Source organism: Pipistrellus hanaki (assembly GCF_964339955.1).
Source record: "Pipistrellus hanaki genome assembly, chromosome: 6".
Taxonomy (NCBI): domain Eukaryota; kingdom Metazoa; phylum Chordata; class Mammalia; order Chiroptera; family Vespertilionidae; genus Pipistrellus; species Pipistrellus hanaki.
The window spans coordinates 57,242,846-57,267,767 of NC_140508.1; the positions used below are offsets into that span (position 1 = coordinate 57,242,846).

At 44.5% G+C, this 24,922-nt stretch overlaps 1 protein-coding gene across 22 annotated transcripts in view; it reads right to left on the minus strand.

Moving 5' to 3' along the window:
• DLGAP1 (DLG associated protein 1) overlaps window positions 1-24,922 on the minus strand; it is a 573,475-nt gene that overhangs the window by 54,713 nt on the left and 493,840 nt on the right. The gene's annotated exons all lie outside the window — the stretch shown is intronic.

Below are 24,922 nucleotides of genomic sequence, written 5' to 3' on the forward strand. Positions count from 1 at the left end.
AGAAAGAAAATGCATCCACCATCCCTTCCTGTTGGTTTCAGCATGATGAGGAATAATTACCTGGGTCGGGAGAGCGGGGCTGTGGGACGCCACAGGAGGCCCTGGTCTGGGCAGTCAGGCAGTTAATTATTCATCCTACTCCTTTCCTCTTTCCTCCCTGAAACCCATCTTTTCAAAGTTAAAACAGGAAAAACTCTCCGGGTTATAGCCTGTGGGAAACTGTTTGCTCAGCCCTTTACTGCCTCTCAAGCAACAGAATCAGCACTTTGAAATGACACCTCGTTATCCAACTGTGTCACCGACCGATGGCACAGATCCGGAGAAGAACCTGACCAGGTGCGCGTGGGGCTCTCTGTCCGCATCACGAGGTCAGTCCGCGCGCGATTACAGCGTGAGGGCAAAGGGCCCCTGACAGGCTGCACTGAAAATTCCTCTTTACAGCTGGGCTTTTATCATTTGCCAAAAATTAAATAAAAATAACCCAGGACACTGGTGTGGCCAGCACTAAAGTTTGTATCGATTCAGTCTGCCTACCTCCCACCATCATCCTCATTCCCTGAATTTAATAGACCAGGTGTCTCCACAGTCTCAATTCCCCACGCCATAAGGAGGCTGGAGAGTTTGGTTGTCCCTGTTCTCCAGGGTGGAGTCTGGTTGGAACTGAGTTCTTCCCTTCTAAGCCTCTTAAAATCATCTTTGAACCCTTGTGAGAACAATGTCTGAGTCCCAAAGGCATTACCGAATATCTTTTGGTTCGATGTGCTTGAATTTCAGAACTTTTGGGGGTGTAGAAAGCTAATATACATGACACACCAGGAGGGTCTGGGGGAGCACCCCTTAATCTACTCTAAGCCAGCGGTCGCCAACGGGTGGTCCTCGGACCACTGATGGTCCGTGAGGTCCGAAAGGTTGGCGACAGCTGGTTTAAGGAAACCTTTGGAGCAGCGGTTGCCAATCGCCAACCGGTGTCTGCAGGAGGCAGGAGGACATTCACGCTGCAAGTAGCTCCAGGGTGAGGTTTGGAGCAATGGCTTTCAGAAGTGCAGGTGAAGGAATAATGTCTGCCTAGCCCTTCAGATGCCTTGGAGCAGTTCCCTCCCAGGGCTTCCTTCAGAGGCAGCTCTGGGCCTGGATGGAGCCCTGTCCCAGCCAAGCCCACACAGAGGGTAGCAGATGGTGCTGGACTTGGCATTGTGGGTGGGCAAGGTTTCTATAGCTTTGAGGAAAAGAGGAATCTAAGATCAGGTCTCATAATCCTCACATGTTTATCTTTCCTTGATCTCATTGGAGTTTTGGATGTTTATTGGTTTATCACTATCAGAAACATTCACTATGGTTTTTGTTATAATGGTAATTGGAGCACTGGCAGGGATTTTAGCTGGCCTCTTCCCACAAGGTGGACCCCTCTCTATATTAATTAGAGAGTGGGGGTAGTGTGATGTGTCCTTATAAACACTTCATATTTGCAAGGTTGTGTGCGTGTGTTTTAACACATCCTTTCCATCAATCTCTTCCTCATTCTTATTCCCTATCCTCAAGCTATGGTCTGACTTGACAGCGCAGTCCATAAACCAGCATTCTTTCCTTGGCCTCCGTAATTTGCAGTGACAGGAGGGTGGCCCACGCACTAATCTGACGGAGCTCAGGACACTCCCCTAAAAGTTTATGTGTAGCGGCCAGTTGCCTTATCTTCTGAGGAGGGAGTGAAGCCAACCGCAGCCCGAGGTAATTAGAGCACACTGAAATGGCTCTTCATTCATTAACGCATTACCTAGTACACACAGTTTGAAAGTCACTTTCAAAACTCACCTACAGCCCGAATTAAAGAATCAACTGATGGGCTTACCATGACATGTTAGTGAACAGCAGATATAAATCCATTGAGCGATAGCAATTTTTATTACCTAAAGCAAGCCAGGCACTGTCTCCTGGTGTGGGTGGCATTCTACTTTCCAAAAGGAACCATAGAATGGCAATACAATGTGAGTATGTTGGATTTTTGCTGCCAGAGGTGAAAGATTTTAAGGCTCACCTCTTTGAAAAAGAAATCGCTGCAAATGTACCAAGTCAGCCTATGCTCGAATATCCCGTGTTGCATGCTTGGGGCTGAGGTTGGAAATTTATGCTCATGGTTTGGGGCTGGGTCATGATTGTGATTTACACAGTTCATAACCGTGGCTGTGCCGGGACTGCTTAAGTGCAGGAATGCGGAAAGACTAGACTAGGAATCAACATGAACCGCTGGTGGAGGGTGGGGAACTGGGTCACCAGGAAGGGGAGCAGGGATGGCCGCTGCTCAAAGGTCCGGCCTGTTTGCCGTTGCCGATAACCTTGTCAGGTCTCCAGATACAGGCAAGTCTTGTCACCCTGCAGCACCTGGCTGAGAAGTCATAAAAAACAGTTGCCTTATCTTCTGAGGAGGGAATGAAGCCAGCCGCAGCCCGCGGTAATTAGAGCACACTGAGATGGCTTGCCATTTACCAAAAAAGGGCGAGGGAGGGAGAAAGAAAGGAAAAAGGCTTAACGCAGGAAATTGTGTTTGTCCCACTCTCTCTCTCTGGATTTAAAAAAAAAAAAAAAAAAAAAAAAAAAAAAGTGAGCAAAAACAGTCAGAAGTTTTGCAGGGAGTGAGAAAAACAGCCCGGCCGGCTGCCCTCTCCCCGGAGGCACCGGGCTGCTGACAGCTCAGCCCCACGTGACGGTCTAGAGGAGAAGCTCAGGCTGATGAAAATCCAAGAAAGCAGCTTAGGAGCTTTCCTTCTAAATGTAAATGACGGACGCCGAGCTTTGCTAAGCGGGGAAGGAAGTCACAGCCCCACCGGGTGACTCATTCCGGGCCGAGAGTTCAGGCGGCGGGAGAAAAAATTTTTGCCAAAGCAGCAACAAATCTGCTTTAAATACTAGCGCAGTAAGGAAATTCCTCTCTCTGGGCTGAATGCCGTCCGCACAAAAGAGCTCCTGTTGACATCTCATTTACAATCTCCCCCAGGACACAGACAAGACCATTTCAATAACGCCAGCTCAGAAACACCCATTGTTCCAAATCTTCTACCAGCGATGGGCTACCAGCACTCCCTATTGTTTTGTAAAAGAAAGGATTTAGAAGGAGCAGGATGGGCACTGTGGAGGCTCTGAACAGAGGAAGGGGGAAAAACTCCCTTTGACCCAGTGCTGTCGGAGGGCGTGCGTGAAGTATAAAGTTAATTGATTTCCATTTTATATAAGGAGTGCATAAGCACTGTCTGTTATGTCCCTGCAACAAGTGATTGGGGATTCCAAATCTGATGCCAATATTGTGTGCTAGGAAGCTAACTCCTGCCAGCATGCTAGTAAACCCAAAGCCAAAATACCCACCCTATACTCAGCCTCCCAAAAGCCCCAGAGCAGGCAGCGCGCGGCCCCAGGTGAGTGTTTGATCCGGGCTGTTTCTCGGGGATTTATAGCTTTCCTGTCCCTTCCAAGGAGAATTTTCAGTCTTGGCCTTAGAGCCCACACCTGTCCATAAGGATTTTGTCCTTCCCATCCCCACCAATTTGTTTCTCTGTTAGACAAGCTCGAACACTTCCTGGAGTTATATAATGTAGTCTTTAGGTGTCCCCCTCCCCCCCCCCCATTGCCACAAATTAAGGGATACATTTGTGTTTACCAAAAATGGGCATTTCTCAAATGCTCAGTGTCTTTGACCTCCTAATAGATCTTTTGATTAATGTTCCCCATCTCGGCATATGACCCCTTTGTCCAGAATTTAAGCCAAAATTATGAGCAGTATCTCTACTTTCTTTGATTCTTTCTCTCCTAGCTCTTAAATCCCTCTGGGATCATTCTGCATGCTTCTATCCACCTTCCTGCTTCCTTAAGTCCTATTATCTCCTCGCTGGAGGATCACAGAGACTTCCTAACTCCAGGTTTCTCAAACTGCTAGTTGTGACTTATTAGTGGGTCCTGGAATAATTGAGGTGAGTTACGCAGTTGCCCCATTCGAAGAGTGAAATAGATTAAGAAATGCACCCCACAAAGAATTGTCCTGTAAAGCGTGTTTCAGTGTGTGTGTGTGTGTGTGTGTGTGTGTCCAGAAGTGTGTGCATTTTGTAGTTTGTCTGTCAAAATGTTTTGAGCGATACTTTCCTAATTGGTCTCCCTGGGTCTGTCTTGTCTTGCTTCCACACTGTTGTACACACTTAAAGCAAGAGTTGGAGATACGAAACAGACCCTGTCACTCTCTAGCTGACAGATCTACCCTCAGGGTAAAGTCTCAAATCTAAGGCTTTGGAGATTCTGAATAACTTGCTTCCTATTCACCTTCCTGGTCTCAGAACGCTACAACCTCCTGCCCACTTTTACTTTTAGCTCCCCGGCCTTTGCAAATGGAATAAGTTCTTTCTTCCTTTTTCTCCTTCAGGTGTCCCCTCTTCCAGGTAGACTTCTGGATTGTCCTTCCAAATGCCTCTACTGGACCTCATTAGAATACTGCACTTTTATTTGACAGAGCACGTACTACGTGATAATTATCTTCTCAATTCCCTACTAGACTTGAAGCTCCAAATGAGCCTTCAGTAAATGTTTGTTGGGTAAGTGTTGTGCAGTGAATGGTCCACAGTTTACACAGTTTTCATTTTCTTTTTCTCTATAAATTTGAATAACCATCATACAGTATCTTATCTCTATTTCTCTAAGTGTTTGTTTTTATTATCTTACACCTCAGTATCTCCAGTTCACTTGCTTTTTTCAAACACAACCTAATCAATTTTAAAATTTGCTGAACTCTTAGAAATCAAAATAATACAATTATGGAGAAAGCTGTTGGACTTTGGTCCCCCACTCTCTCTGAATCTCAGATCATCCACGTGCAAAAGGGACCGAACTCAGTGATTTCTAAACTCTCCTACAGTCTGCCACTCTGAACCTCTGGCTTGAGCTTTCTATTTTTCAGAACCAGAAAGGCTAACTGATATTTCCCAAGGTTACACAGTTTTTTAGTGGCAGGATATTCTTAGCCTTTCTACAGATTTTTAACAACAAGCTGCAAACAAAAACACACACATAGCTTTTCCCAGAAACTGGCAGTACCACTAAATTTGTGGAAAAAACAATCATAAAATTAAATAAAAGGGAACTTAAAAAAACAAACAAACAAAAAAAAAAACCCGCCGAAACTGGTTTGGCTCAGTGGATAGAGCTTCAGCCTGTGGACTAAAAGGTCCCAGGTTCGATTCCGGTCAAGGGCATGTACCTTGGTTGCGGGCACATTCCCAGTGGGGGATGTGCAGGAAGCAGCTGATCAATGTTTCTCTCTCATTGATGTTTCTAACTCTCTGTCCTTCTCCCTTCCTCTCTGTAAAAAACAATAAAATATATTAAAAAACAAACAAACAAAACAAAAAAAACCAACACCCAGAATGGATTCCTGCCTAGGCAGGTCCCAACACTTTTCAAAACAATCTTGCTATTGTCTGTTATTAAATGGGGAGATGTTCAAATTTTCTTCTTAGAATTGGAAGTGAAAAATTAGAGTTTGGTACATCCTGACCCCTGGTAGTGGGGAAGCACAATGGGCAAGCACAACCTTCCCGAAGGTGCCAACAGAAATGTCTGCACACCTTTCTGAGAGCCGAGGCCCTGGTGCCTTGGCCTGGAACCACTCAGCTGAAGCTGTGCCTCACCAAGAAGAGACTTGGCCTCAGTTCATGTAACCCTCCCCTCCCACCCTTCCCCTGCCAGAAGTCAAGGCTCTGCTTTTACTCACTTACTATGTTACAGAGTTTGGGTTTGGATGACCTGCTCTGTAAAGCAGAAAGTCACCCACCTTTGGGGGAAAAAACCCTAAAACAGTGATATTACTTTTATTTCTCCTAATGTAAGATGTGGTATGTTGCACCCTGTAACTTAAGCCAGTGTTTAATTTGTTGCTTTTATCTCCTCTAAAAAGACCAGCAGTAGTTTGCCTTTGATTGACACAGAATTTGACAGAAAATTATAAGAAGAAATGGACTTTGAAGTGCATTCTTACGAAGAAAAGAGAAAGTCGCTTACTATTGTAGCTCCATATAAAACTACTATGCACATGAGGACCAACTCTGACATCAAATAGCTATAGTCCAGTGATGGGCTTATAGGTGACTTTGTTTTATTCTATAAGCTTCTCTGATTTTTCCAATTAGAAAAATGAACACATATTACCCACTGTAATCATAAAAAGGTACAAACATTAGAATAAAAATTAGATATACTATTATGTCTTCAATGCTATGACAATTGACTCAATTTTATTTTTACCATATATTTTGCTGTATATTTGTCTCTACTTAACATTTGTATATATATATTAGATGCCTGGTGCAAGAAATTTGTGCACGGGCGGGGTGGTGTCCCACAGCCTGACCTGCACCCTCTCAAATCTGGGACCCCTTGGGGGTTGTCCAACTGCTGGTTTAGGCCCTATCCCTGTGCAGACATCCCTCTCACAATCCACGACCACTGGCTCCTAACCACTCACCTGCCTGCCTGCCTTGCCCCCAATGGCTTTTCCTTTTAGGCCTGGTTGCCCCCAACTGCCCTCCTGTGCCGGCCTGAACTGCTCTCCTCTGCCAGTCTGACTGTCCCTAACCCCCTGCCATCCTGATCTTGCCCCTAACTGTCTCTGCCTCGGCCCCTACCACCATGGCTTTGTCCAGAAGGAATTTGGACAGCTGGAACATGGCCTGTTGACCTGGCCTAATTAGCATATTACCCTTTTATTAGTATAGACTTAGTATAGATTAGTGTGAGAGGAAGGGAGAGGGAGGGAAAGAGAGAAATATTGATGAGAGAGAAACATAGATTGGCTGTCTTCTGCACACCCCTTACTTGGGATTGAACCTGCAACCTCGGCATATGCCCAGTTAGGGAATCTTAACTGGCAGCCTCTCATTCACATGTGACGATGCTCAGCCAACTGAACCACACCAGCCAGGGCTAACTTTGTTTTTGAAGAAAATTTTATGATTGCCTAATTTAAAAAAAAAAAAAAAAAAAAGAATAATGAAAAGCTTTTCACATTGTCTGATATTTCACTCTTCAACCCTTTAGGAACACGAACCCATAAGACACAGACAAACACTGGCCCTGACTCCTGCACCACGTGGCTGCAGCCTATTTCATTTGCCTCTCCTGACATTTTCACACCGAATGGCTTATCCTTTTGAGAATGCCATCCTTTCCATGCCTTTATGCCTGTGGGACACGTGGTTTGTTTTCTGATAACCTCCCCGCTTGCCAACAGGAGGACCCCCAAGCTGCCGACTTTTCCATGCAGCCATGACTTTTGGGAGAGGGTGACCAGAGGTAGAGTTTTGTTCCTGATTCTATGTGCTTGTTGGATTGAACAATTCTCTACGGCAGATTCTACCACACAAGGTGGTGATTTTCAACTGCCGTGCTTCAAGAGTTTTAAAACATGCGATACCTGACTATTTAGTCAGGGCCCTGACCTCTTTTCCCTTAAAGTGTCAATAAAACAGTGACAACAGCCAACACAACAATAGCCATCCGGTGGGAATGATTAAAAATTATGCCTTTTTTTGGGTCAGATTGGCAAAAATATAACATATTTTTGGTGTGCTGCAGAATTTTAGTAATTCGTTTATGTGGGCCGTGAGATGAACAAGGTTGAAAATGGCTGACCCAGGAGAATGAAAGGGTCTGGGGAAACTGGGACCGAGCGAGTGGGGCAGAGCGGGTCCCGGCCGCACACCGCCGGTTGCCTGTGGCAGGACAGACTGGAGACGTGTGACCCTTGCAGCGCTGGGCCAGGGCTGCCTCTGAACACCGAGAGGGAGCCCCCGGGAGAGCCCCTCGTAAACTCCGTGCAACTGTGACGGCAGGACCCGCACCAGCAGCAGCAGTGCTGGCTGTTTCTGCTTCCAGAGCCAGCGGAGTCCCTTTTCCAAACCACAATTCTTCCTGGAGCAGCATCAGTTGACTTGGTCTTTGGCTGATATTGAGTTGGGACTCTGGGAATACTACAAACTATTTCCCCAAATTTGCCTAAAATTGCAAATTTGGGCTACACGGGAGGGGGAAAGATGCTGTAAAAATTAATTGAACCAAAGGGAATGGTCTCCAATCAAATTGCCAACTCCCCCCTCCCAACTGCCTCTCAAAACACTCATAATATTTGACATGAAAGTAATCAGTTGACAAATAGCTGCATTAAAAAGATCCAATTCTTCCAATACAGTTGAGGATGCTGCTAAGTAGATTTCAAAAGCCACTGGAGTCTTAACGGAACTCGAAGAGGAGACAGAACATAATTGTTAAGTGGCGCATAAGCAGAACTGACAGTTTTAGGGGTTTGGAGAAAATGGGTAGGAAACGGGGACTGGAAGGTGTCCTGTTAGCACAGTAGGTGCCTGTTTTCAGAGCGCTCTCTTTGCTTGAACAGAAGCTTACTCCCCCATCTGGGGCGGGGGCTGGGGGGGGATGGTGGGGAGATGGGGCCAGGGGGAGGAAAGACGGGTCATAGGTGAACCATCTCTTGAGGATTGGCCTTGGAAATTCCACGGGAGGAGAGAAAAAAGACTCAAGGAGATCTTGGCAGGTGGGAGGAGGTTGGAGCAGAGAGATAGCAAGTCTGGGCAATAGAAAAAGGAGGCAAAGGGGAAGGGGAAGCCAAGAAAACATTTTTCAATGCTTTGTCTGAGGCAGAGGCAGCCCCGAGCACAGCTGTGAGGAGGTCACACATCTCCAGTCTTGCTATCGGCAATCGGAGATTTGCTGCCACCCTGCTCTTCCCCACTTGCTCAGTCCTAATTTTCCCAGATCACTTTCATTCCCTTAGGTACCTGCTCTTTGAAAAGTAAAAATATAGCAAGTCTGACAAAGGAATGCACTGAGGGGTGGGGGTGAGGATTGCATATTTAAAAGAATTCTTGGAAACATTCCTTTCTTTCAAAGTACGAAGCATGTATTTTAAAAGGCGGTCTCTGTAAAGTCTGTCTTAATTCCAGGGAGCGTCTGAAACAGGGAATTTCTGATATTGCTGATAGACCTATAGTTGTAGCAAACACATTTCCATGGCTCTCCAAATTATAATTAAGACTAGGAAGGGAAGAACTGTTGTTTTTTTTAACAACAACCCAGTTTATTGATTTTGAGAGAGAGAGAGGAAGGGAGAAAAAGAGCGAGACATCTGTGTGAGAGGGTAACATGGATGGGCTGTCTCCTGCATGCCCCTTACAGGGGATCCAGCCCGCAGCCCAGGCATGTGCCCTTGACCCGGAATTGAACCAGCACCTTTTAATGCATGGGATGACGCCCAACCAACTGAGCCACACCAGCCAGGGCAGAGCTGAATTTTACACTTTATCTGTTACAGGCCTGGAATTGTGCTCAGTGCTTTTTTACATATGTATGCTCTTCATTCCATTTTACAGATACAGAGCTGGAAGTCAAGTTCACAGGCTGGTATCCTGCCTGTGGCAGATGGCAATGATCAAAGGTGACTGCAGCAATATCTTCCATATGACATGTTCTTGTAGAATAGGGGCCAGCCACCTTTTCTATCAAGAGCCATACATATTTTAGACTCTGTGAACCAGGCCATCTGTGTCCCAAACACTTAGCTCAGCCACTGCGGCAGAGACGTATAAAAATGAGCAGGCTGGCCGTCTCGAAGAGGTGAGCCAGATTTCACAGGAGAGCAGTTTGCTAAGCCTGCTCTAGAATGTCGCTACTTCCTGTCAAGAGGTGGAGTCTAATTCTCCTCTCCTTGAACTCGGGGAAATGCGTGATTTGCCTGGGACCAAGAGAGTGTGAAGGAAGCGACACTGCATGACGTCTGAGGCTAAAAAGGTGATGCAAAGTCTACCGTACTCCCTGCCTGGAGCCCTGAGCCACCCCAGAAGCAGTCCAGTTGTCCTGAGGCCCCGTGCTGTAAGCAAGCCCTGCTAGCCATGTGCAAAGACAGAGAAGCTCTGAGGCTGTAAGAAGAGGAGAGATGCTCAGCCAGCCCCCAGTTTTAGCTCTTCCCCTAAATGCAAGCCCCCGGAGAGATTCTGAGCCACAATTAGCCAGCGGAAGCGCCTCCAAACGCCTGCCCCATAGACACGGAGGAATAACACGATGATTGCTGTTGTTTTAAGACACACAGAACATTGCTCCCAAACTAGCGTGTGGCAGACATGGGATCCAAACGGAGGCTGGCCTGACTTCGGCCATGTGTTCTTTCTATTTCATGATTCTTCCAGCAGAGGGTGTGTGTGTGTGTGTGTGTGTGTGTGTGTGTGTGTGTGTTTAAACTGTGCTAAAATATACAGAAGAAAATTTATCGTGTTAACTATTTTAAAATGTACAGTTCAATAAGTACAGTCACACTATTGTGCAGCCAACCTCCAGGCAAATCACACAAATCTGACTCCAGCCTCTGGCATTACCATTCTCCGTTCTGTCTCATGAATTGGATGACTCTAGGTCCCTTGTGTGGCTGTCCTGTTTGTGACTGGCTCATTGCACTTTGTGTGTGTGTGTGTGTGTGTGTGTGTGTGTGTGTTTCTACGTTTATGTATCTAAAGCCTGTGTTGGTTAGTGAGCAAAGGTTTGTCAAGGAAAAATGTCAGAGCTTCCAGGTCCTGTAAGTCACCAGGGCCGCACGTCCCAGGAAGGACCTTGCACTCACTCTCACAATGACAAGTCACCGCGTCCTGCCTCGAAAGGGCTTTGAAGGAAAAGGGAACCCATGAATCAAGAGGAAGATAAGGCTGTTTGATTTGTTTCAACTTGTGGGCTGTTTGACTTCCCTCTCAGAGCCGTGCCTCGAGAATGAAATCATTTGCTCTCACACAGCCCTCGCAAAGGGCATCCAACACAAACACTCGCTGTCTGCTTCTTTATTTCCTCTGTGTCCAGGGTGTGCCCTGACTTGGTGGGATTCCTGTGACTGGCTGTGAATTATGTATCGAGCCAACAATCCTGCAGGGAATCAGCTAACATGCTCCTGCTTGCTTACGCAGACGAAGACGGAGCCTTTGGGAGTTTTCCTTGACCCTCTCTGCCTTCCCTTGTGCCTAACCTGAGACCAAAAGGCTGAGGTCACACTTTATTTTTTCTTTAAATATGTTTTTATTGATTCCAGAGAGGGAGCAGGATAGAGAAACAGAAACATCAGTGATGAGTGGTCTCTGAGTCTGTGCCCCATCTATAATGGCATGCTAACTGCACTTCTGTGACAGAGCTGTTGAAAGGTTAAGTGAAATAATACATGTCCCGGTCCTAGCACAGGACCCAGATGAAAGGAAATGCTTAGTGGTATTATTACTAATTGTCATTAATTGCAGTTAGCATTATTAACTGAAATTCATGGCTATTATTTACACCATCTTTGATATTCACCGTCTCCTATTTCCAGGCTTTATATATAGAGGGATAGATAGAGATAGAGATAGAGATAGATATATAGATATATGGGATCCAATAACACATTTAACCCATGTTAAGTTCTGCTAATAACATCTCTTGTTGAAGTTCTTCAAGGCTCTGCGGACAGGGTAAGTCCCCCCTCCCAGGAGAGCCTTTCTCTGTGCTGCCCAGCTGATGGGACTTTTCCCGGCAGCAGGAGGCATGGCCCGACCTCAGCCAGGATGCTCCCCTTCCCCCTGGCCGCCTGCATTCCCTGGCCTGGCTGGTCAGACCTGGTACTTTTCCTCCGCCTCCTGGGCAGCCTCCATGTCACCCAGACAGCTGTTGCCACATCCCATCGCTCCAGCAGCGGAAGTAAGGCGCATTTCGGACCTTTCCGGGTGAGTGACAGCATTTGCGATGAGCTCAGTAAAATGCCAGCGCTGAGGGAAAACCAGACTTCCCCCAGGCGCCTCTGCTCCACCTTTCTCGTGACACAGAGAATGAGCCTGACCGATGCTAGGCCCTGCCTTCTGGTCTGACAGCCTCTCTGGGAGACAGTGGGCGCTGGTGACGTGGTGTGAACTGTCCCTTTGTGAGGGTGGCTGTGAGACACCCTGCCCCTGAGTGAGCCTGCATGCAACTGGCCGCTTTGTCCTTGGCTGTGCCACCGAGCATGCCAGCGCCCTGTGCACATCCGGGGGATCTGTTCCAGGGGCGGAGGAGGTATTATTCCAGGTCACCCATGGGTGCTGCAGGGATTTTCCTCAGCCACCACATGACGACTAAGTGAGAGCATTCCAGGAAACCAGAAGGGCTGCTCGAGCCTCTGGAATGTCAGCGGAAACTGCTTGGCAAGGCTGCCGGCCCTTTTCTGCTGTGTCATTTTCTCTGAGCTGTGCTCCCTTTGTGGCCGCAGGCTCACTTCCCGCCGCGTCCTTCCCACAGACTTTAACCTTTACCTTCCTTACAAGGGAGCGCCTATTTTTTCCCCTCCACAGAAACTTTAATTTTTTAAGATTCAAGATGTCCCCAAAGGTCAAGCTAAAGACTATTTGCAAGAACAGGGGAAACTCACAGATGAAGAATACCCACTCCCTTTTAATTCTAATGTATTCTGTTTAACTAACAGGAGGGACAGGTTGTATCGCATCTGGTTTAGGCCAGGTGCACCCAAGGGTACCGGTTATGGACTCAATGTTTGTGTCCCCACAAAATCCATATGGTAAAGCCCCAACTCCCAGTGTGGTGGTGTTTGAAGATGGAGCCTTTGGGAGGGGAGTAGGTTCAGATGAGGTCATGAGGGTGGGGGCCCATGATGGGATTAGTGGCCTTACGAGAAGAGACACCAGATCTCTCTGATTCTGTCTCTCTGTCTCTTTCTCCCCATGTAGAGAGGCCCAGTGAGAACATAGACAAAGACAAAAGCTCTCACTAGACATCCAACCTGCTGGCACTTGGACTTCCCAGCCTCCAGAATTGTGAGAAGTAAATGTCTGTTTTTTAAGCCACCCAGTTGCTGGTATTTTGTTACAGTAGCTCAAGCAGACTAGGCAATACCTCAGGAGCAAAAGAAACTAAACTCCAAGAAATAGAACACAAAGACCCAGGCAGCTGTCACTGGGTACTCCTCCTCCCTGCCCTGAAAGACAAAGTAATGATTTCCCACAGAAGCTTCCAGACGCAAAGCCTAGCCACTACACACTGAATATGCAAAAAGGAAAGGCTGTGAGCCCTTGACTCTGCCAGTGCCTGCCTCACAGAGCCTGGCCCTCTCCCTCAGCGGGTTTCATGGCAGCGATTTCTACCTCCTGCTTGCTAAAAGACATGGCTTTTCGTTCTCCTCATTCACAGCAATCCACATGTAACCCACAGCAATGCTGCGAGGGCACTGACCAGGTGTCACTATGATTGTGTCCTCTGCACTGTAGGGGCCACGCCTTGGCTTATGAGCTTTTCAAAAAGATAAGGTATCTGAGTCTTGGAAAAGAGTCACTGTCATTAAGCCATGAATAAATCTGCAAAATCAAAACTAATAAAAATTTAATTAAATGCTGTTATAAACTAACATTATGTCAGATCACTTACTGTTAAACTATGAACAAAGTTCCATTACATTTTTACTTTATTTTATTTTTAAGTATATCTTTATTGACTTCAGAGAGGAAGGGAGAGGAAAAGAGATAGAAACATCAATGATGGAGAGAGAATCATTGATTGGTTGCCTACTGCACACCCCCTACTGGGGATCAAGCCTGCAACCTGGGCATGTGCCCTAACCAAGAATAGACCCTGAGACCTCTTGGTTCATGGATTGATGCTCAACCACTGAGCCACTCCTAACAAGCTAAAAATATTTTGTGAATTAAAAAAAATTTTTTTTTTCATTTTGTGAGGGATTCCTATATAGGTATGATTACCAAGTAATCACAGCTATCAAACTGAATAAATTTTGCATATGTAAATTTAATTCTAGACAAAAATGATAAAAAAAATCTTTCAAAATATTTGCAAAAAACATTCATTTAGTGGGGATGTGGATCACTATAATATGCTGGGAATGATATAGGGTGGATTTTCTATAGGAAGCAGAGCCCAGGGCCTTGGATGTTCCTAAATCACATGATTATTCCCCCCCCTCCCCCGCAGCCCCCCTTCAATGCAGGATGAGGACATCACACACAGAGGAAATGATTTGCCCAAAGCGAGCCAACAAGTACAGAGGTGAAACTCAGAACCTCACCTCCATGGCACAGTGCTGCTTCTGTTCAGAGTCTCAGGGAACTGTCTCCACTAGTACCTACATCCCTTTCTCGGATCACCTAGACCCATGGTCGGCAAACTGTGGCTCTCGAGCCACATGCAGCTCTTTGGCCCCTTGAGTATAGCTCTTCCACAAAATACCACAGCCTGGGTGAGTCTATTTTGAAGAAGTGGCATTAGAAGAAGTTTAAGTTTAAAAAACTTGGCTCTCAAAAGAAATTTCAATCATTGTACTGTTGATATTTGGCTCTGTTGACTAATGAGTTTGTCTACCACTGACCCAGACCAGTGGCCCTTGCTGTAGACACACATTCTGGAGTATGTTCACTTATTTGTGCTCCATTGTAATTATCCACAACTCACCAGCCATTCCCTCACCCAGTCTTGTGAGACTGTGCCCGAAAGCATTTGGTACTATATATAAACCTGGAGATTTCATTATGTGCCATTTTCTTTAGACAGTTGATGGCAAACCGAAGTAAGGCTACCTTTAGTCCTATCAGGAAACATAGGTACTGTAGACTGTAAAGGAGGGTAGTACAGTAGTTAATTTCAAGGGTTAAACTCGGTCTTGGGTTTGGAATTCTATGACCTTGAGCTAGAATTTCTCCATCCTTTGGTTTCCTCCTTTATAAATAAGGTGAAAATAAGAATTCCTCATGAGTTGCTGTGAGGTTTTGAGTGAATGTATGTACTTTGCTTGCTATAGTTATAAACATAAGAGCTCATCAAATGTTAGCTCATGGTATTATTACTAACTATCAATAGTATAGGTCTTCGTCCAGGACCTAAAAGGTACACCTAAGACAGAGGCTGGTGTAAATACGAAAGTTATAGCCCCTATGGAGGTGCATATGGCAATATGTGGTAGCCTGGGTCTCCGAGAGGCTGTGTGGAGCAGACCTCCTGACAGCCACGTAGTATAAATTATGTTTAACCACTGAGATTTGGGAGTTGTTTGTTGTTGTAGCAAACCTTAATCTAATTAATGTAGCCTTTGACCTAGCAACTGCACTTCAGAGATTAGTCTTGAAGACATACTGGATAAAATGAGATGTATACAAAATCATTTAGTAAAGCATTGCTTGAAACAGCAAAATATTGAGAACAATCTAAAAGTGTGGCAAAGAGGAAATTGGGTAAGTGATTTGTGATATATCCATATAATGGAATACTATGTAGTTATAAAACATAACCAGGAAAGGGAAATGTGGAGATAGTACCAAGACATTGTTAAGCAGAAAAAAACAAACAAACCCAAGTTGTACAATATTGTATACAGTGAACTATCCTTGGTGTAACAAAGGGGAAAACACATATTCATAATGCTTAAATATGCTTTATGTATCTATATAGAAATATGTATCTATATAGAAAAAAGAAAATTGATAATGTTGAGTTAAGGGAAGTGGAAACTGGGCATGGAGTCAATGCATTTTTCCTCCTGTATTTTGATTTTTGAGCTATGTCAATATTTTTCTTATTAAAAGATAAAATAGATACTAAAAATAAAATCATTTGCTGGCTATTTATTACCCATAGAAACCTTGATAACATATCTCCATTCTCACTTCATGTCTGAAAAGTGAGAATGGAGATACATCATTTTTTCCCTTTGTGCTCAATGTAATCCGATTACCGCAGGTGACAAGTGGTTTTCCTCCCTCCGTCTTTGAGCTGGCTTTGTTCACCCTAGTGAGATGCACCTCCCTCCCTCTTAGCCTTCTGAATGTCTTTCAAGACCTAAACATCTTCCCTGAGGCATCTTTCTGGTCCACCCAGGCAGAGTTTCTAGACTGACTTCAATGGTCACATAGCTCCTTTTATTCACTCCTACTGTTGAATTTTTATCATATTAAATTTTAATTCTCTCTTTGCATAAATGCTGCCTCTTCTGGATAATAGGACTAGGTCGGGTTCATTTTCCTATCCCTATGGCCTGGTATAGGGCATGGCATAGTGTAGGCATTTAATAACTTTATCCATTAATTTTTCTTTTAAAAAAATATATTTTATTGATTTTTTACATAGCGGAAGAGAGAGGGATAGAGAGATAGAAACATCGATGAGAGAGAATCATTGATCAGCTGCCTCTTGCACACCCCCTACAGGGGATGTGCCCGCAACCAAGGTACATGCCCTTGACCGGAATCGAACCTGGGACCTTTCAATCCACAGGCTGACGCTCTATCCACTGAGCCAAACCAGTTTCGGCCCATTAATTTTTCTTAAAAAATAGATTACTAACAATGAAGTGATAAAATGTTACGTTTGGAAACAGAGTTAAAACTGTTGCATATGCCTGGCTGATGTGGTTCAGTGGTTGAGCACCGACTCATAAACTAAGAAGTGCCAGGTTTGATTCCAGGTCTGGGCATATACCTAATTGAGGACTTAATCCCCAGTAGGGGATATGCAGGAAGCAGCTGATCAATGTCTCTCTTTCAAGGATGTTTCTATGTCTCTATCCTTCTCCCTTACCCTCTCTCTAACAATAAGAAAATACATTAAAAACTCGAAAACAAAAATCCTATTGCAGAAAGTTATGCTACACAACAATAGGACCAATTACAGTGGGCTAATATGGTGAGATCATGTGCTAATCATTCCCCCAAGCATTGTTTAGGAGTGGTGACCCTTGGATTTAAATATGTAGACTATAATTGTATAGATACATATTTATTTATGTCAGCGAAATTACTACAGTGTTTTTTCCAACATATGGCCTACTCACAAAAATTAGTTAAAAATAATAGTGAATTTATAACAAAGAAACCTGTTAATATAATTATAAGCATATCTTGGTTAAAAGCATTTTGAAATTAACTGGGTGTTAATTTTCACATATGACATACAGACCAGAAATTTTGTCTGTTAAATTTGAAGTCAGTTAAATCAAGGTCTGAAAACTTGAGGGTTTACTGTGTTTCCTCAAAGGCAATGGTTCAACCAACCTTAATCTCAACAGAGTTGTATCTGTTTTCACCTAAGGATGCATGTTTGTTAAAACTAGGAAATATCTAAAACTCCACAAAAATTTCTCCAAAACATTTCAGATCCACTGTGGGGAAGCATGGGACTTGGTAGGAAGGCCTGTAAGGAGGAATCTCAGAAGGTCGGGGGCCTCTGGGGGACTTTGCCAAAAGCAGCCAGCCCCTGACTTGACTTTTCCAAACAAGTCTGACCCCCTTGGTGTTTTATTAAAATCTTTACGTTTAGACTTCAAAATGTCCTTGTTTGAAAGACACTAAAGACACAGGTACTTTCTCAAGGATGCTTACTCTGCTGATTGTATTGAGAGGTTAATTTTAGTTCAAGCTGTTGTAACAATAAAGGCCTAAGGAGGTAGGCAATTGGGGCTCTTTACTCCTAAAGCAAACTAGCCCCTTAGCCTCTCTTTCACAGAAACATGTGTCAGAGTAATCATTCATTCATAGTTCAGTGTCTGCCGAACAGCCCTTGCAATCTACAAAGCTTTTGGACTGGTATTTGATTTTACATTTCATTGATAATATTATTGTAAAAATGCTTTGGTTTTTTCCTCAGTGAAACCAAACAAAAGTCATAATGTATGTCCTTCCAAATTATTATTATTTTTTTAAAATATATTTTTTATTGATTTTGTACAGAGAGGAAGGGAGAGAGACAGAGAGCTAGAAACATCGATGAGAGTCATCGATCAGCTGCCTCCTGCACACCCCCCACTGGGGATATGCCCGCAACCAAGGTACATGCCCTTGACTGAAATCGAACCTGGGACCTTTCAGTCCCCAAGCTGACGCTCTATCCATTGAGCCAAACCGGTTTCGGCTGTCCTTCCAAATTAAAGCAGTCATGGCTTCAACAAAACTATGGTATATATAGCTGTGGCAATGTTTAAATCTGTAAGCATCTTAGTGGAACATGAAATACACACAGGATTAACATGAAGTCGATTTTATAGTTCATTTTACTGGGCATGGTGGATAATTTAAAAGAGTGTGATTTACTGGTTCATACTTCAAATCACAGCAGTAAGTGATTTCAGCAGTTGTCTAGATTATGGTGTGTCCTAAAATTAACATTAAGGTCAGACTATCATTTTATTTTATTTATTTACTAGAGGCCTGGTGCACAGATTCATGCACTGGTGGGGTCCCTCAGCCTGGCCTATGGGGATCGAACTGAAACTGGCTCTCTGACATTTCCCAAGGGGTTTTGGATTGCAAGAGGGTGGCTCTTGGTTGATGCACCTCAGAATCGGGCTCCCTCCTCTCTCATTGTGGGCGTGTCACCCAAGAACTGCAGCTGCCAAGTCACCACAGCTGCCAAGTCACTGCAGCTCAGCAGCTCCTGAGTTGAGTGTCTGACCCCTGGTGGTCACTGCACATCATAGCTACCGGTTGAACAGTTGAATGGTTGGGCGGTCGCTTAGGCTTTTATATTGTATATATAGATTTATTTCTGCTTTCAGACTACCATTTTAGATTGAAAATGTAAAGGTCATTTTCTGAATTTGGGGCTTTGCTATCACTATTAAATTAGCCTCAAAGACTGCTAATTATATCACAGTCCTTAAAAGCTGCCTTCTTAGGCAGCTTAATCAGTTCAGTTTTCTTTTAAAGTAAGAACTTTGTTTACATTGAAAACTTCCAGTAGATTGCTAAAAATAATAAAAACAAACATATAGACATTACATTCTTAAAAAACAAACAAACAAAAAAATAAATCAGTGATTCAACAGGCAAATTTTCCTTTACAGCTTGCCTTTGATTTATAAATTTCTATTTCCTGCCCCAGGGAGGGTAGTGAAAGCTAGGTTATGGTGCTTTAGCTGCAAACTGTCTTCTGAGTTATACTAATTTGTTGCTAGGTACTCAAGGCTGCTTAGTTAGCACAAACTATTCGTTTTTGGCTACAGAAAGCTGCTCTCTGGATATCTGTGGTTGTTGTCACTTTAGTTCTCTTAATTCAAAAACTTCCATATTCTTGATCAGTGTTGACAAATGGCACACTCAGTGAATTTATAATCGACCTCATAAAAAACATGATTAATATTTTTTTTCAATATATTTTATTGATTTTTTACAGAGAGGAAGGGAGAGAGATAGAGAGCTAGAAACACCGATGAGAGAGGAACATCGACCAGCTGCCTCTTGCACACTCCCTACTGGGGATGTGCCCGCAACCAACGTACATGCCCCTGACCAGAATCGAACCTGGGACCCTTCAATCCGCAGACCGACGCTCTACCACTGAGCCAAACCGGTTTCAGCTAAAACATGATTAATATTGATAAAATCAGTCTTTATCTAACACTTTGTTGGATCAGCCTGAAAACCTTTCCTCTTCTCCTCACTAACCCCCACCCCCCTCCAACACACACCCCAGGACTGGAAGAGCAGGTGAGGGAACATTCCATCTGATGGAAACACTCCTAGTTTGGGTTGTGATTGACTCCTGGCACTGTTCACCTGGGAAACTGCTCCTGGATACACATCGATGTCATGGTTCCCAGCGAGGTGATCAGGAACTCTATTCCCTCTAAGTTCTTTCCAAGTTGAGAAGCAACCGCTTATGTTGCTTGTTTGCCTATGGCTTTGCCCCAAGTGAAACTGGCTTCAGTGGTGCTATGATATAACTCTAGAGGAATGATCATTTGTTTGCCAGACCTTTGGACGCTGAAAAACGGAGAGATGCAGGGAAGTCAGCAGAGAACGAGGAAAGGTAAAGAAGAGAACAAGAGCCCTGCCTGGTTTGGCTCAGTGGAAGGAGCATCGGCCTGTGGACTGAGGGGTCCCAGGTTGGATTCAGGCCAAGGGCACATGCTGGAGTTGCAGGCTCGACCCCTCCAGTAGTGGGTGTGCAGGAGGTAGCCGATCAATGATTCTGTCTAATCATTGATGTTTCTGACTATCTCTCTCTCTTCCTCTCTGAAATCAATAAAAATATATTAAAAAAAAAAAAAAAAGAAGAGAACAAGAGCTTATTGAACACTTGCTGTATGCTGTTTACTGTGTTAAATCAGCTTGTTTAGCCTTAAGAAATAGAGTTCTCCATTTTATTGGTGAGGGCACCAAGGCAAATAGTGGTTACTTGCCAAACTAATGGTTGGCTTTCTGTTGCCTGATGGGCCTCCAACCCCAATTCCATGCCTTCTATTGCACGTGTAGAAACAGAGGAGGGCAGCTGGGATACAGGAGGAGAGGGAAGGGAGGAAGGGAAAAAAGAAAAACTAAAACAAAACGAAAATAAAATAAAAAGTGAGAGAGCTCTGAAATGCTGCCAATAGTTATTCCAGGTCAGTTCTATCTGAGTTGAGGGTCATCCTAAACAAGATCAGAAACTACGCATACCTTGTGTCTGGGTCACATTGCCCCATCTTTGCTATTTCGGGAGGGTCCTAGTTTTAAGAAGCTATTTGGTAAATTCTCAACTTAATTCTCATCCCTCAGAGACATTGCTAGGTAATAGGAACATTTTGCCAAAAGTATAACGACAATTTTCTGCAAAATACATTTGAGAAGGGAACACTTATTTGCTTAGTAGGATGATCCAGCTTCCAGGTTAGCCTTGTAAGCAGAAAGTCTGTTTGTTTGTTTGTTTTTTTAATTACAGAGACAACTCTATCCAGTCTTGTTTTCGGTTTCTACAATATTGCATTTTTAGATTTCTGACCCTCCTTCACATTTCACTCAGGGTTTTGGAATGGGGAGGAATTCCTTCCCTATCTGTAGCCATCTGGCTTGAAGGCATGTAAAGAGGTTCTGCTTTAATTTCAATAGTAAATAGTAGAAACTTCATTCCAAATTTATTACTAGCAATAGGCCCATCAGCTATCTATTTGTTAATGGGTTTGCCACAGTCTAACTTGACAAATGAACATATAGCTTTGCTTAAAAAGTAGAAAGACAGTGACAAAAATAAAATTCACCTGGGGAGGAAATGACATCAATACATTTAGAATACTTTTAAAATGTTAAAACCATTTGGGGTTGCTATAGACTGAATGTTTGTGTTTGCCAAAATTAATATGTTGACATTGTAACCTCCATGGCGATGGTATTAAGAGGTGGGGCTTTGGGGAGGTGAATAGGCCGTAAGGATAAAGCCTTCATTAGTGAAATCAGTGTCCTTATAAAAGGGATCCCAGAGAGCTCCTGTCTACCTTCCACATGTGAGGCACAGCAAGAAGTCAGTAGTCTGCAACCCAGAAGAGGGTCTTCACCAGACATCAGTTCTGCCATTGATCAAATCTTGAAACTTCCAGCCTCTCACTATTGTGAGAAATAAATGTATGGCAATTTGTTAGAGCAGTCTAAATCCTCCCCATAGTTGAGGATTTGTTGCAATTCTGGGGTCTGAGGGCCATGAGGACATCAAAAACACCACCTTGAATGTAACAACATTCCCAAGTCTCCTGCTTTGATGGCTCATGGACCATGATCAGGGAGAAATGAGACACTTAAAAAAGATCTAAATGAAGTGGAGTGACAAGCAGATAAAGAAAAACAGAAGCTTCCCATGCCAGGGGAGCTTTTGTTTATGAAATCACAGCTGTTCACAGAGGTTTTACTGTTGACACTCACCCGTTCACCTCTAGTGCTAACTGGAACCCCCAGCGTCCCCACCAAGAGGTCATGGGGGGTGGTGGGGGGACGCTGGGGGTCTGGGCAAAGGCTAAAGCCCAACTTCATTCCCTCAGATAGGCTTTGGAAAGAACTTGATGTCATTATGGAATCTGGCCTACCTACCAGGTAGGAACAAATCACCTTTGAGGCAAGTCTCATCATGGAACACACCTTGGGTATCAGCTGCAAAGCCTGTCATTAGCCTCCGTTGCCTCATCTTGCCCTTTCAGACTTGCCGCCTCCCGGCCCGAGTGCTCCCCACTCCCCTCATGTCTGAACTCATCTCCTCATACGCTGGATAAAGAGCTGCTGATTGGGGCTGGGCCCTCCCTCCCCGGAAAGAAGTAGCTGCCTTCGGAATATCAGAGCAATTCTAATCAGGCGTGACTCAGCTCTTCCGTGACCTCTGTTTTCATTTTTCCTCAGTGAGCCTGCTGCCCTGGTCCTCCTTGTGGAAACATGTGTCCCTCCCTCCACCTTCTCCCTCATCACTCAATGTCAAGAGGAAAAACCCCTTTTAAGAGGAATGTTTAGAATTCTTGCCCTGGGATGGTTTTTCTCTCCTTGCCATTGCCCTTACCACCTCCCCTTCCCCTCAATTTGCTGTCTGGATGTTTCTCCCTTACACCAGTGTTCTCAGAGTTTGGGCTTATCCATCTAAAATTAGATGCCAGATTTCTTATCGATAAAACGTTGCTGTTCTTTCTTTCCAACATGTTTTCCCCCATTCAAATATTTCTTCATTTCAAACGAAGAAAAGCATCAATGGTGTTTCTGTTTAAGTATAATTTTAAGTCTTTAAAACATGGACCATTCACTTTAATCTTACCATTAATGTGATACAGGCCTATTCTTCCTGGTGAGTTTAAAAGCTTATGAGAAACTGCAAAATGCTGAAGAGGGCACCCCTGATTCAGAAGAAGAGGAGAAATAAAGCTGCGAGCAAAATTGCTTGGTAGCAAGGAGCAAATGGAATCTGTTGATTTTCTCTTATGACTTTGACAATTGTTTTATTTTATTTTTAAAAAATGAGAACAGAAAAGAAAAAGATAATGCACCGAAAATAGTAATAATATTTTCAGAGTTCTAGGATAATCCAGAACAGGGTCATTTTTTGAAGAAAAAGAAATAGATTTCATTTCTGGCAGTGGATCCGGCCACTGATTTGCATATTCCTTGACATGATAAGTTGTATGACGATGCCTTGAGTTCATTCCACAGATGGAAAATAGCAAGTACAGCAATTGGCTAAATACCCACAGGGACTACCATCTGAGGTTTGATTTGGAATCAAGAGAGTGTCCGACACACATTTCACTGAGCATGCTTGTCAAAAGTCTCACATTCCAGATGCACCAAGAATGCATGCATTGAGCACACACACGCCCCGGCCGACAGCTGCATCCCAGGCGGCCCCTGCAACGCACATGTCCTAACACAGCTACAACAGAGCATGCTCCCAAGCCTTCTACAGCCCTCAGCCAATCAGCTGCCAAAAAGATGCTCAAGCAGCAGTTGAAGTGGGCCTGGCCTCTGGTATCCATGGCCACTCTAGAGAACTTCCTGTGACTCAGAGGAGGTGATGAGGAGGCTGTCAAAAAAGGCCCCCAGTGGTCAGCCTGCTTCCTGCCCTCCCTATTCCTCACTCTCATCTTTCCCAGGAGACCGTATACCTGTTTTAGGGGTTCAGACAGGCCACGCTACCCAGTAGTAACAGTAGTTACTAGCAAATTAATGAATAGAACCATGATTATAGCTGAAGAATCGTTTTTACCTTATCGAATGTTCTCTCAGCTTTCTAAAAAAAAGTTATTTTGTTTTTCTGTCCTTTTGTTGTAAGTGGAATACTGTGCTTGAACCAAGCAGGCAATGTAAAGCTCCGACTTCAAGGCCATTTCTCGATAAAAACATCAAACAGCCCAGAACGGACCAACGGCTATCTGGAAGGCTACAGATAATGAGCTGACACGCGGAGCCCGCTTGCGTGGGAGTCTCTGCCCGCAAGGTCTTTCTCACGGGCCTGCTGGCTTCTCCTATGTTTTGTTGGGCACGGAGAGGTTTGAAAAGCCTCTCAACCCAATTGCACGTTACTGGGCACGGGCAAGGTGCATTCCTGCTGAGCCTCACAGAGGCCTGGAACATGCCCCCTGGCCACAGTAGCTCCTGGGGGCGACATCGTTGTGGTTCTCCCTCTGGACGGGGAAGCACCACTGCGGGCACCTGCTCCTGGCCCCTGCCTTGCCTTAGAGGAGCAGCGTGCTTTCTGCCAGGTGTGACAGAAATATTGCCTTTGAAACTTTGTTTTGGGGAAAAAAAAAAAAAAAGCGATGGTACTAAATCTACAGAAGACAGAGTCCCCCGCTAGGGACTTGCCAGCCCAATGGGTATGTTACTGAGCCCCTTTCTCATCCTCCAACCTTGGCGCTTCAGCCCTCCCAACTTTTTGTTTGAGTCAAGCGGATGGTCTCACCACTCCAACCCCCTTGCATGTTCCCACCCGCACCCCCATGCATTGCCCATTCATCAAGCCACATCGCCCTTTAAACGTGAAGACTCACCTTCAACCCCACCACCTCTTCCAAGGAGCCTCCCCTCCGAAGCATGACTGACAAACTCCCAATAGATGAGAACGCACACATCCCAAAACAAACACAGAAACTCACAAAAAGAGAAAATTACACATTCTCTACTTTCAGATATATGCGTCTATGAGGGCCAGGGAATCAACTTTATGCCAAAAACCAATTAACCATTTCAAACAATGGGGTATTTTTTTTTTTTAATTGTCTTGGGGGTTACTCAGCAAAAGGCTGCTACGTGTCTTCTCTTCCCCAAGGATTCTCCTCTTTCTTGAAATCCCTCTTTCTTTTCTTCTCAGCTTCTTGAATGCATAACTAACGGGGAATGCCACTTGCCCGATATGGATCATATGGAAAACTCTAGAAGCTGGGCCTCGAAATCCCCCCATGGGTGGTGAATCACAAAGCTCGGGAAGAACCTTCACTTGCGCCTGGCAAATGCCTTAGCCACTTGATTTTCTCATCAGGAAGCCTGGATGACTACAGGCTTATATATTCCTGGGCAAACATGTCTGCTACGTTGGCATAAGGGACCATAACACTCTAGAGAAGGCTCTGTGGAAAGATTGAGGGCAAGGCTCCTGGTAAGAACCAAGGTCC